The sequence below is a fragment of the Leptodactylus fuscus genome, chromosome 9 (genome assembly GCF_031893055.1).
Source record: "Leptodactylus fuscus isolate aLepFus1 chromosome 9, aLepFus1.hap2, whole genome shotgun sequence".
Classification (NCBI taxonomy): Eukaryota; Metazoa; Chordata; class Amphibia; order Anura; family Leptodactylidae; genus Leptodactylus; species Leptodactylus fuscus.
This window is the reverse complement of record NC_134273.1, coordinates 76,566,870-76,581,773: the sequence shown is the minus strand read 5'-3', so window position 1 is coordinate 76,581,773 and position 14,904 is coordinate 76,566,870. Positions and strand designations below refer to the sequence as shown.

General features: G+C 43.4%; 1 protein-coding gene across 10 annotated transcripts in view; it reads left to right on the top strand.

Annotated features, from left to right (window-relative positions):
• Positions 1 to 14,904, top strand: part of CADPS (calcium dependent secretion activator) — a 306,702-nt gene that overhangs the window by 103,542 nt on the left and 188,256 nt on the right. The gene's annotated exons all lie outside the window — the stretch shown is intronic.

The window sequence follows — 14,904 nt, the reverse complement described above, 5'->3', positions numbered from 1 at the left end:
AGCTACTAAATGACTGCACGGGAAGATTTTTGTTGTGAATACAGAATTGACTCCGTATGAATAGAAAATAAAAATTTCAGATCTTGGGGGAAATTTATGAGATGGGAAATTTCACGTTGTAAGTCCATGTTGCCATAATGTGCGCCAAATCTACTAAATATCACGTGGTGTCTGGTGCCTCTTTAGGTTTTAAGCTTCTGTCCCGAGATGTTATTCCATTTTTTATTTTACTCCGTGTGAATGTGATTTTGTTTCCATTTTTGTAGTTTTTGGGGTAAGAGAAGAATGCACAATATTGGAAATTTTTTATCCGCAATTGCACCCAAAAAGTCACAAAATCTAATTCTGACACTTTTTGAAACCATTCCCTCCCATAGTGACATGGCCTTAGCATAAATGTCCTCCTTTGCACACCATTTAGTGTTTTGCATCTAAATTCTGTGCCGAACTTCTTAATGGGGTTATATCACAAACAATACTCGGTGCATGTACAACGTGCCATACTACAGCAGCAAACACCATCCAGCAGAGATTACGCATCATGGACTCCTATATTGCTCCTAGTTCAGGTCCCTTGACCAGTAGCCAGGGCCACTTTAGGCCTCTAATACAGTCTATACAATAGAGTTACATATAGTTATATAGTAGATGAGGTTGGATGAAGACATCAGTCCATCAAGTCCAACCTATAACCCTACAATCCCTACAGTGTTGATCCGGGGAAGGCAAAAAAAAACAAAAAACCATGAGGCTCATGGCAATTGCCCCATTTCAGGGGGAAAAATTCCTTCCAATCTGGCAGTCAGTATAAGAACCCTGCAATGTATCATACCTGCAAGAATATAGCCTTATGTTAGTAAATACCAACTTCGTATCTATAAAGAAACCCCTTCAATAAGATCGACCCCTACTGAAAAGGTGACATCTCTTACTTGTGGGGAATTTTTAAGGGTTCCACCGGACTCTGGATGGGAAACGCCGCCTTATGTTAAGTTCACGCCTGTGCTTGAGTTTCCATTCTTCATTGGCATAGCTATAGGGGCAGTTGCAGCCTACAAGCTAGGGGGACCCATAGGTCATCCACAACACATAGGATTGGTTAAACGTCTTTGATCTACTTTCCATTGGTATCTGGCAATCTGTGTACTGTAAATTTACTTCCCCTGCTCTCTGGTGCACTGGAGGGAGAAGATTTCTGATACACAACCTTCTACTGTCAGAAAGAAGATGAAAGGATTCTGTGGAGGATGCTGTGGCACAAAAGAAAGCATGATTTCTATGTGAGGGTCACCGACACCGATAGGGGATGGGAAGCTTGTGTGCTCATGTATATTGTTCAGTCTTCATGGTGGTGTAGCCAGGGGTGAACCTAGCTTTTTTGCTGCCTGAGGCGGACGACAGAAATCCGGGAGGAGGGGGCAGAGCGCAGGGGGTGGAGCGCAGGGGGCGGGGCAGAGCGGAGGGGAGGGGGCGGCGTTAGCAGGCAGAGAGCAGGCAGGGAGAGGACCAGCTCTCTGCTAGCGTGAGGGAAGGCCGCTGGAGTAGCGCTGCTTCCACAAGGCCTCCCCAATCCACCGCTCTCGCTTCCCGTGCCGGGCTGCCGAGACGGTGTCGCTAAGCCAGTCCAGGCATAGCACCGCCTGAAGCGGTCGCTTCAGGTCGCCTCATGAGAGGTGCGGCGCTGGGTGTAGGCCAGACAGAGAAGGAAAGAGAAATATGAAGGCTGATAAAATGTACAGATGGGTCACGGCTGATGGTTGTAAGAAGAAGTTGCACAGGAGAGTCCAAGCTTTTGCGCCAGGACGTGGGATACTTTAGTCACACCCCGTACACATTTGTTAATAAATTTGGACTAAGCAATATCCGTCTTTTTGTGCAGATATTGTAATGAGGACTAAATGTGCTTAAGGAAACACTTTTACATAATGATGCAAATAATCCTGAATGCATGAATAGTGATGTCTGTAAATGTCACATTTGTAGAAGGTTATTCCTGATTTTCAGTATAAATATGTATATACATTTTATGGCTCATTATGTATAGTCAGATAACAGTCATCTTAAAGGAGTACAACAGTTTTTGGCATTTTTTTTCTTTAATAATATCCTTTATGATCTTAGGTTTTTTCCTTAAGGCTCGTTCATACGGGGCAAGAGGGGGTGGATTTTGGCACTGAATCCACGTCATAATCCGCCCCCTCACAATAGAGGTCTATGTAGCGCTCTAGCTTACTTGCCGCTCATGGAAAAAAGAAGCTAGCTGCCCTTTCTTCAGGCGGATTCCGTGGCTGATTCAGCCCCGGCATCCGCTTCGTGACAGCACCCTCCGGACTAGGCCCATTCATTTTGGCCTACTCCGGAGTGGGAAGCCGTGACAGTCATGGCAGGCACATTTTAGCCCTATTCTGATGTCAGAATCAAATGGAAAAGTTCGATGGCCGAATTGGCCATACAGTCGGCCAATCAACGCTGGTTCTTCTCCTACCTTTAGAAGTCTTCTCCGTGCAGCGTCCCCGCGGCGTCTTCCGGCTCTGAATTCACTCTGCCAGGCATCGGGCCTTGGCAGAGCCGACTGTGCATGCCCGTACTACATTTTCTTGTAGTGCGGACATGCGCAGTCGGCTCTGCCCACTCCCGATGCCTGGCAGAGTGAATTCAGAGCCGGAAGACGCCGCGGGGACGCTGCACGGAGAAGACTTCTCGGAGGATCCAGCCCGACCCTCACTCGTGGACTTGGTAAGTATAATTTGATCGAACGTTGCCTACCCCTGAAACGAGCATTTTCCCCCCATAGACTATAATAGGATTTGATATTCGATTCGAGTAGTCGAATATTGAGGGGCTACTCAAAATGAATATCGAATATCGAACATTTTACTGTTCGCTCATCTCTAGTCCTTACACAACAGTCTTGAGACCTTCCATGCCATGATTAGTAGTGATCACAGCATCTAAAGTGTTAAACTGCCAGAAAGCGAATGTCCGGCTTCGGCAGCGAGAGCTAGATCCCGATATTACTGGAACTGAACATTGCCTACCCACTCGGTGCGACATAATTGTACAGCACAGGGCAGGAAGGGTTAACTACAATGCTATTTGTGGCCATATATCCCTATACAGAAATGCATAATCTATTTTTCAATATCTAGAGAGTAGGGAAAAAAAATTAAATTCCGTATGACTGACTAATGGAAAAATTTCAATTCTATAGCACGGGCACATGTACATAATTTAAAACCCTGCAGATTTGTCAGAATAATAGCAAATAAAATGCCAAATTTACGGACAAAATCTGCTGAATAAATTTGTAAAGTTTCTGGAAAATGAAAGTTCTATCTGATTATAGATCTGCATATTTGACTTGATGTATATGAGGTTTGTGGAAGGAGACCATTGGAACTTTCCGTAACAAAATCGAATATGGGGGTTGGGTAGTTGTGTAGCTATTCCGGAGGTCCCCATGGTGTGCAGGTGCATTTACTTAGGATAATTTCCAGATTTATTATTATTTCATCTTACTTTTTATTTCACTTTTTGCATTTCCAACCACAATTCTAGGACAGTAACAATACAGCTGTTCATCCTGAGCTTCCTAATGCAGGAGTGTCACACCAGTAATTTATTCATACATATATTTGCTCAAAGCTAAACAGTCAAGGGGGCGGTCCTATCAGTCATTGGCAGATAGCTCTGTGTCAACAGTGACATAAGAAAGCCTGTCAATCACTAATTTACAGGCTAAGGCCCCACCGCGGAAGAAAATCATTGTTGTCCTCTGTTAACTTTCTACCTCTATTATACCCATACGGAAAATGCCAGCGTTTCATTAAGTATAATTGACATGCTGCGATTTTTTTTTGTTGCAGACTTTTTTCTGCAATGTGTGAATGGGATTAACCACATTGCAGGGACTGTAAAATGCAGCGTAGATTTTCCTAGGTCTTTGGATCTTCCATTTGTAATTTGGTTGCAAATGTTGCTTCCGGTCGTGTGTGCGGTGCAATTTCTGCAACAAAGTCAGGCTGTTACCAAAGGGAAGCGTTGCGGTACCTGCAGAAGTTGAGCACAAACCATGTGAGAACCGAGCAGTTACCTGTTGCCTCTGGTTCCAAAATGTCTACGGTCTAGCAAACTGCTAGAGTTGATCCCTGGCCAACTGCTGTTGACTATTCTTTGGCTTGACAACTTCTACTGGTGACAATGACCCTGTAATGTGCGTTGCGTGTTTCAGCCACTACATTACAGTCACAGTTAGTCGTGACCCTGCTCCTTTTAGCAGGTCGGGGTAACAGACAGCATTTGGTGTAGTCAGATTCCAGGACTATAACGCTTCACTGTCTCCCACACCGGCAGATAATGAGTCAATACGGTAGATGTCTCCCTGCTGTCCTCTACATCGGAGGATGTTGCGGAGGAGGGTGCTTCATATTTGTTCCTATCTTTCGGAAGGCCGGGCTTTATATAGCGATGCTCTGCAGAAAAGAACGTTTGAACTGCCCCCTGTGGTTTCCTGTACAAAAGGAGGCGAGGATTTCCCAGAAATAGGGATTGTGACAATGAATAGAAACACAGGGTCCCAATAGGCACAACAGGAGAAGCCAGCAGGACGGAGAATTACCGATTGTCTAACAGATGTTTGCTTGCACTGATCTCTCCTCGCTCAGTGTCCTGTCTCTCAGCAATGGCGTCGGCTCTTTGATCACTTTTCAGCTTCCCGACAATTATAACAAGTTCAGGCACCAGAACAAATATTTCCATTTAGTATCAAAGTCATTATAAGAAACGTCCTCCACTTTTGGGTTTTTGTATTACATCATGGTCCGGTATCTTCTGATCTCTTTGATGCATCATATAAGGATATCAAGATATTAATCTTGAAGATACAGAGGAATGAGCCGAGCTCAAGGTCAAGGAGGAGCTCAGATTTCCAAGATTAATGTGGTTGTGTAATATAGATAAGCTCAGCTCTAAATGGCCCATTAGGGCATTGGGAGAGAAGAAAGGGTTGCCCCAGGATTGAAAAAAAGACATTTTCACCCTGAGGTCAATGTCTGACCAATAAAAGAGCCTTGAGGTGTGACTAGGGTTATTTGCTAAATCATCACATTTCAAGGCTATGGGTCGGACATTGACTTACATTGTATTAACCTATAGGTGGCGCTAAAGAGACTTTGTTCTTTATTTGGAGGGGGCGGTAATTCGTATAATTTTTCCCAGTGCTTTAACTGAGATAGCTGGTGAAAATATACAGTGCCTGGCCAAAAAAAAAGTCACGAGTGTTAATATTTAGTTGGGCCACCATGAGCACGAATAACAGCCCGCATCCGTCTCGGCATGGAGTCTATAATGTTCTGTAGTGTAGACTCAGGGATTTTGATCCAATTCTCGAGTATCAGGGAGCCCAGGTTATGCAGATTTGTTGGGGTGGTGAGTGACAGCGCAGGTTCCTTTCCAGCACATTCCAGTGTTTCGTGTGCTTCTCGTCGCACCCGGACACGACCATCACTCTGGAACCATGTGAAACGTGATTCATCTGACCACATGACCTTTCTCCACTGCTCTAGGGTCCAATCCTTGTGGTCTCTTGCAAATGACAGGCGCCGACGTCTGTTGGCCTCTGTCACCAATGGCTTTCGTGTGGCGACACAACTGTTGAGACCCATTCCTTTGAGTTCTCGTCGCATTGTTCGCTCCAGAATGTGTCGCTCCGTCCAGTTGAACATCTGTGTGAGCTCAAAAGTGGTTTTCCGGTGGTTATTCTTCACCAGTCGCTTTAGGGACCTACGACCTCGAGTTTCGAGTATAGTCTTACGACCACACTTTCCATGGTTGGAGGGGGGTTCTCCACCATCTCGCCATGCTCAAATGATACGCTGAACAGTTCTCTGTCCCATACCAGTTACTTCGGCTATCTCCTTGGTCGATTTGTTGGCCTGATGCAATCCAATGGCTTGCCCCTTCTTGAAGGCACTAACATCTCTTCCTCTGGTAGCTCTTCCGTTGGTAGACATCGCTTCACACCTTTAATTATGATCTGCACTTGACAGGCTACAGCTCAATTATATACATTCAAGAACATATGCAAATTCCTGACATGAACAGTTCATAATTATATCAGAGGTGGAACGGTACCTTGTTGCACAACGCAACTTTTTTTTTGGCCAGGCAGTGTACATTACACCAAAAACAGCTTATTTCCATACCTGTGCTTTCTGTACAATACTGACCATTGCTTGTAGCTGTATCTTTCCACTTGTGTCACTGGTCAGCAGGTCACATGACACAGCTGAGGACCAGAAGGAAGTGGATAACCCTCAAATACATTATTCGGAAGAAAATTATTGGTAAAAAAAATTACCTTACCTACAATTTATCTCATTTGCCTTCCGACCTCAGTTATCATCTGTCTTAGGTATGGCCACCCTAAAGCTGTCATGTAACTTTCCCCTTTAATAGCCGATAGAATATTACTGTAGCATCAATGTGCAAAAAAACTGAGAAAAAATGGAGTTCTCGGAGCAACCAATTCCGAGCCCCGTTCCTGAACACTGCGGTATTTTAGTACCAGAGGACTTTTCTAATACATTTGGCTCCTGTATTTCGGCTGTAGGGCGGTGACTTACATTTTATAATACAGAAATGTTACATTTCCATTTGTTCAGATTATTCAGTAAAGCATACTATGCCGCAGGCAAGTTTTTCTTCAAAATTGTGTTGCCTGTGATCTCCATATTTGCCTGAAGATAGCTATATGGCACTGTTCTATAATGTCATTGCGCATATCAGTCAAGCGATGCCCGGCTTCCATACATTCTCAGCTGTAAAACTGACCCTTGGAAAACTGTTTATTACGTAGTTTATGTTGCATTAAGATGTTTTGCTGCTATTAGCAAACCCTCAGGTCCAGATTCTACACTTTCATTATAGTGGTGGGGTGCACTCATTTTATTATTCTCCCTCCCCCACACAACCTCTTTTTATTGTCCCAGAGCTCCCTTGTTTAAAGAAGGCCCTCAGTGCACACACTGCTTACCATCACTGCACCCCACCAGATTGTCTATAACATCCCGGACTTACATTCATTCCGTTCTTACTTCTGCTTCTGATGAGACACCATCTTGATTTTTAGGCTTCACTTGCTTTCTATTCCTGTATATTTTACTATCAATCCCATAAGCAGAGCATCACAAGCACAGCTAGAGCCAGTACCATCTCTGCCAGCAGGGAGGACAATATCATTAGCACAACTAGAGCCAGAACCATCTCTGCCTGCAGGGAGAACAATATCATTAGCACAACTAGAGCCAGTACCATCTCTGCCTGCAGGGTGGACAATATCATTAGCACAACTAGAGCCAGTACCATCTCTGCCGGCAGGGAGGACAATATCATTAGCACAACTAGAGCCAGAACCATCTCTGCCTGCAGGGAGGACAATATCATTAGCACAGCTAGAGCCAGTACCATCTCTGTTGACAGGGAGGACAATATCATTAGCACAACTAGAGCCAGAACCATCTGTGCCTGCAGGGATGACAATATCATTAGCACAGCTAGAGCCAGTACCATCACTGCCGGAAGGGAGGACAATATTATTAGCACAACCAGAGCCAGTACCATTTCTGCCTGCAGAGAGGACAATATCATTAGCACAACTAGAGCCAGCACCATTTCTGCCTACAGGGAGAACAATATCATTAGCATAGCTAGAGCCAGTACCATCTCTTCCTGCAGGGAGGACAATATCATTAGCACAGCTAGAGTCAGTACCATCTCTGCCTGCAGGGAGGACAATATCATTATCACCGCTCTGTAGAGTCTCTTAAAGGGAGTCTGTCACCAGAATCCAGCATATCAACCCGGCCAGACAGAAAGATTAGGTTCATGGATCAAGTGGTGTTTTCCCCTTATGAATCGCTGCTTCAGTTGCTGAGAAATCACTTGTCAATATGTAAATTAGCTCTTTTGGGCAACGAGAGGGTTACAGCTCACCTCTTTGGAGCAATGGCTCAAAACAGCTAAATTACTCATTGACAAAAACAGCAACATCTTAGCAACACCAATTCACAAGGGAAAACACTGTTTGACCCTAACCTATGTATCTGTGGGGCTGGGTGGATATTCTGAGATCTGTTGCGGTAATGTCTATGCAATTTCATCATACAGGAAGCTCTGATGCCTGAATGGGTAACAGCTTCAAAAATAATATCAGGGACACCTCCAGACGTGTAAAAAGGTTGGCAGGTTCAAACTACAATAAATATCATCTAATATGTATTGTATATGACCCCTAGTCAGCTATTGCTTTTAATAGCAGTGGGGTAGAGCTTCTGCAATGGTCAGTTGCCTTACAGAACAGGAGGGTTGTAAGAAGGAGGAGATGAGGAAGCATGGGGCATGCAAAGAAAATTTTAATATGATGCAACATGAGCTAGAACAAAATTGGAGGATACTTAGATTGGAACTAATGGAACTGTATTTGTTTGTTTTCGGAAGCTTGGATACTTTGTACATTAATTGTTCCAATTAATCAGGAAAGTGATAAAATGCATTGGCGTAATTCATTGGGCTGTCAGCAATCTAATAGATGGAAAGTCTCACCCCATTGTCAGAGCTACAACTTTCTCTCCACTTGGAAAGTTTCCATGGCTGTAGACTGGATTTTGGTTACATTAGTAGATTGGTTGGATATAGTTCAGCTGCTTATTGACATTTTGCTGTGAATTACTGCTGTGCTAGAGGCAGAGAGAGCTGACTCCGCAAGTGGATGAAAAAAAGGATATTGTACATCAAACTGCAAGTATCTCCATACACATTATGTGGTTTGATCAGTCCCATTCAGTCATAAGTCCAGCACTGAGAATGAATTTTGTTCCCCTGGCTAACTCTTAATGTACTTAACAGTACTGCCTGTCTTGCCCATAATCTGCATTACAGAAAGCATCAGAATGCCAATCCCGTAGTACAGACACAAGTCACCGCTGACTAATTCAGATGACTGATACTCCTCTCGCAAATAAGCATTGAGCCCTAATTTGCGAATTTAGATAAACGCGCTTTTTCTCCGCATAATAACTTTAATTTGTTGCCAATGCAGAACGCCGAAATCTCTGAAGTGCGAAATGAGATTTCATTTATTCCAGAAAGAAGCCTTATACATAGAAAATGACACAGGCCCCTTGTGCTTTTTCTTTTTTTAAATAGACGTTCTAATTTTATACCCAAGGAAATCCTATTATAAAATGTTTACTTTTATGTTAATTAAATCTACTAAAGACTGGTAATGTTTAGAACATGTGTGCCTTTAATTAAAGGGACGGCGTTCTATTAGGGGTACACGTGGTTAAGGCTGTTGGAATCATTAGATTTAGGCTAATTTGTGTTGTAACAATCCGAAAATGGTAATGATTTGGACATGAGCATAAAATCGGTCGTGCTGTTCAATTTTCATAAAAGGCCAATATTGCAACGTGTATATGTCCTCCATGTACAAAAACATAAATCAGGGTTATCTGAGGTTAGAAAAAAAGGGTCTAAATTGTTTTTATTCAGAGGTGGCATGACCCTGGTCCATGGGGTGTGTCATTTGTTTCTCCTAAGTTTGTTTTTCTTGTAACCAAAGAGTTAAAAAAATATATCGTAGTGAAATTAAAGGGATTTCCGGGACTGTGAGGCTGGGTTCACACAGGGATTTTTGGACCGGATTTTGAAGCGTAATCCGCCTCAGAATCCAGTCCAAAAAAATGCCTCCCAATGGGAGCCGTTCACGTCTTTTTTCCGCTAGCAGTTTAGTGCCGCACTCGCAGGAAAAAAAGAAGCGACCTGTCTTTTCTTGGCGTGGAATCAGCCGCAGCATCCACGGTGCGACACCTTCTTCCTGACTAAACCAATTTATTTGGGCCTAATCTGGAGCAGAATGACGCGACTGGATGCCGGCTAGTAGGGTTGAGTGATCGGGATCGGAAAAGATCAGATCCCGATCAGTGATCGAGCAAATTTCACAATCACGATCGGCTGGAAAATGCTCAGAAATCGGATTTTGAAATCTCAAGATTGGCTCAACCCTAAAATTGACTTTTCCCATAGAGAAGCATTGACTAGGGTTGAGCAATCGGGATCAGGAAAGATCAGATCCCAATTGGTGATCGAGCAAATTTAATGATCGGGATTGGCTGGAAATTGATCGGAAATCAGATTTTAAAATCGATCCTGAAATCTCAAGATCGTCTCAACCCTAGCGGCTAGTCATTTTTTGGACCGGATTCTGAGGCGGCCTCCGTGTAAACCCAGCCTAATATTGTTGTATCCCAATCTTAGGATAAGTTAGATAAGATAGATGTAGAGAGATAGATAGATAGATAGATAGATAGATAGATAGATAGATAGCTAAATAGATGATAGATAGGCGATAGATAGATAGATAGATAGATAGATAGATAGATAGATAGATAAGAGATAGATAGATAAATAGATGATAGATAGGCGATAGATAGATAGATAGATAGATAGATAGATAGATATGAGATAGATAGATAGATAGATGATAGATAGATAGATAGATAGATAGATAGATAGATAGGAGATAGATAGATAGATAGATGATAGATAGATAGATAGATAGATAGATAGATAGATAGATAGGAGATAGATAGATAGATAGATAGATAGATAGGAGATAGATGGATAGATAGATAGATATTAGATAGATAGATAGATAGATAGATAGAGAGATAGATAGATAGAGAGATAATAGATAGATAAGTATAGAACTATTTTCACCTACTCCTTGTGGATCACTTTGACTTTGACTCACAGTCTACCAGGCTACAGTCCCATCTAAAAATAGTCACGAGTCAAAACCCTCATCTAGACGAGACGACTTTTGTTCCTCACAACAGAACATCTAATAGAAGAAGCGTTAGTCCTCCTGGGGTCATAATCTATCTGTGGCCCTCATTTCTGAGACATCTAAATGGTTTCATCTGAGATAAAGTGTCAGTTATAATCTAGGAACGATATTATTTCAGTTTTCTTTGTGGTTTATGTGGAAGTTTCCGGTGACAGCAATAATTTAGGAATAAATCAGAGACTATAATAAACATTTATAGCCCAATCTGCTGAGGTGTACATTGTTTCCTGTCATGTCTGGGTGATGGATTTCATTACACTCTTGATCTGTTTGGAATTTATTCCACCCACAAAAAATTTACTGTACAGATTTTTTTTCAAAAGAAGTTTCCATAGAATATTAGCAACACATAGTGGTCTAGCAAAAGGGAGAACTCAATGCCGATACCAAGGAGGGACCAACAATGATATAGGATATTGTCCTACAATCTGTGACCTCTTGTTGTTGCAAAACTACAACTCCCAGTGCAGCAACCTGTTACATGATATCCGGAGGCTGGGAGGAACAATAGACTAAACAGCAGTGGTCACGGTGACTTGTAGACTCCTGGGCTGGTGCAGAGCAGAGGGGGCCTGCAGGACACCTGATGGTCTTTAGACCTCCTGAGCCGGATGGTAGATGAGTGTCCATGATGGCAGTGCAGGTAAATGACTCAGGAGATATGTCAGTGCTGGGAAACCATTGACCCAACTAGAACACCATTGAAAAATATCAACCAATAAATGGAAGTACGGAACTTACAAAGAGAGCAACTCTTGGTGACAGTGGTTCCAAAAGTCTCTAAATATACGTACCAGGCTCTTCACTTTCTCTATCCAGTATTGCCATGTCCGTCCTGTGATGTGGGACCCTGTTGTGATCAGTAGGACCAACAATTAGACATTTATACCCTATCCAGGTGTCAATCTTGGTACAACCCCTAAAACAGACGTCCTTATTCTTTCAGGATTTTTCTCTCCACTGTTTTTGGTGGAAACCAGGTGGATACCCACCAGACCCCATTATCATCCATGGGGTCCATAGGTTTCTGCAGGTAATTGAATAGGGTTTCTGTTTTTTGGGTCCCTCATACCCATAAAAATGTTAATCAACGTATCAAGGTACCACAATTTGTTGCACCGTTGTATATTCTTGGTCTTCTTCTAGAGATATTTCACTTTTTTTTCTTAATTACTAGCGCCCGGTGACTTCTCCATGAATTATTGATCTGCTGGAAGCTTATGAATTTTTAAGTAATGTTCCTGTTCTAGACCATAAAACCAAACCACGTTTACTAGCTGAAGTCTTTCCTGAATCGGAGAGACACAATAGTATTAATAGTATTGTTATTCTTCTATTGTGCACTATTAAATTATTATATGATTAGATAACAATGTCACAGTGCGGTATTATTTTCTAGGCACAATCTTGTAGACCATCTCTTATGCTTTTGGAGAGAGGTTGAGTTTTTACCGCCCAACGTTTCGTTGGAAGTATCTTCCAGCCTCTAGATATCAATAACCTTAGATAGGTCATCAATAGCAGATTTGTAGGGTCCGACATAAGGCACCCCCACCAGTCAGTCATTTGCGATGGAGCTACACATGGGATGGAGCAAGACAAAGACTGCTTTGTCTCCAGTGTAGTGGCCCTGTTAGATCACTGCAAAAAGCTGATCATTGGGGGTTCTGGGTATTGCACCCAGGGGTGAGCCATGGCTTTCTGTGGCCTGAAGTGGACGGCAGAAAGACGCCCTCCCCCCCGGAGCAGTGGGCGGAGCAAAGGGGGGGTCGAGCTGAAGGGGGCAGGGCTGAGCAGATGGGCGGGGCCGAGCGGAGGGGGCGGGGCTGAACAGGGTGAGCGTCTTTAGCAGGCAGAGAGCAGGCAGGGAGAGGACCTGTTCTCTGCCTGAGCGTGAGGGGCGGCCGCTGGAACAGCACTGCTCCAGCGGCCTCCCCAATCCACCGCTCAGTGACGGTGACCCTAAGCCAGTCCAGGACAGCTTGTCCTGGACTGGCTTAGGTCAGCAAAAATGCCGCCCTCCCCGGGGCCCTGGCATAGCGCCGCCTGAAGCGGTCGCTTCAGGTCGCCTCATGGGAGGTGCGGCACTGATTGGACCTCAACCAATATTGGTGACTCATTCTAAGGATAGGTTATTAATATTAATATCATGAAGGCTGAACAACCCCTTTAAAGAGATTGTCCTAAGACTGGCATCAGGGTTGAGTAATCAGGATCGGAAAAGATCGGATCCCGATTGGCGATTGAGCAAATTTCACGATCGGGATCAGCTGGAAAATGATCGAAAATCGGATTTTGAAATCGATCCTGAAATCTCAAGATCGGCTCAACCCTAATTGGCACGTATCTCCTATGCACATATGGTTGACTACTGTACTACGCTGATTTGGTCAGTCCCACTAAGTAGTGGCCATGCTGCAGCTCCGTCCTAGTCAAATGAATAGGACTGAGCTGTAGTATCGCCATATGACCAATGCAGGTGATGTCACTTCCTGAGAAGCGGAAGTGGAGCACCTTTAGAAATAAATCAGCCATGTTTTCTTATCCTTTGGTGGGATAAGTTTCGACACTATATCAAAGCTATAGACATGTTTTAGGACAATAATGGTCTCCTCTTTGGGCTCACACATAGTACAGACTTAACACGCGTCAGTACCTCTGCAGCAGTGCCCCGCGCGTTCACCTGTGGATGCAAGCGATGGACATTGACAGATAAGATGTCCTCAGCAATATCATCAACTCCTTTAGCTGAGTGATGCAGATTATTGCACTAATTGATTGATTGCCTGTTAATTAGAAAATTTCTAAATGAGTAGCAAGTCAGTGACCCTGGGGGCCCGAGACAGACAAGCATGATGAGGATTAAACATCTCATGAAATGATTACTGCAGCGGTTATATTTAGAGCAAGCCCATAGGAATATAATGTTACTCTATTAAGAGGGATTCATTTACCTGGAGCCAATATGGCTGCAAACACACTTTAATAAATGGGACTTTATAGCAGGAACAGCTTGCGGCTGTGTGCTCATCTTCCGGAAAGTGAGCTTCAATAAAATGTTCGGAGATGTTGGTGGATCATAATTAAAGTAGTAACATAGTGACCTTTACTTGTGCCAAAATACATGTCTCCTACCTTTATTAGATGGATAGGGGAAGAAATTCATTAGTTTAATTGATGTTGCTCATGTAAGGGTTAATAATACATCTAGAAAGTTCCAGAAAAAAAGGGGAGACTGTGCCGTGGAAGAGCAGACAAATCTCCTGGGCCATCGGAAGTCATTTTATATGCGACTTGGCTACTTTGTATTCCGATCGTATCTGAAAAGGGGACGTGGCCAGAAGATTTGGTGCCCACGTCACAGAGGAAGGGCACGAAAGAGGGTGTGGTGATGTTCAAAAGGAGGGGCCTCAACCATAAAACTGGGTGAATTTTTTGGGGATGCATATTGGCAAATGTGTATAAGACAAGGGTAAAACTAAATCAAGGGCAAAGCTATAGAAGGTGCAGAGGGGCAGTAGAAGCCACCCAGGGCCCCCTCGAACAGGCCCAAAGGGATCTCAGCCGCTTGAGAAGACATCAATGTTATAAATGTTTGTTAGCTACAGATGCTGCATTGGGAACCAGATCCTTCGTAGTGGTGCAAAGTTTCAACTCTCTATTTGTAAATTTACCAATTTGTTAGTATTGTATCGGGGTGTGTATTTACTTCCATGCTCCTATTAGTGGCCTGTCTATCAAATCAGATGAACATCACCTATCCTCTGGCATCATGTGACCTATTCTGGAGATTTTATTCAATTGTGAATAGGTTACAAGACAAGCTGCTAGAGATACAAAGAAAAATTATTCTATAGTTCTCCTCGGGGGCGGGGATAGGGGGTGGAGCTTGGACATTAGCTGCTCAGCACCGCGAGGAGCATTAAGAAGTCACTCCATACAAAAAGCCTCTGATCCAGGCAGTAACCACTTAACTTTAACCCAAAAACAATACT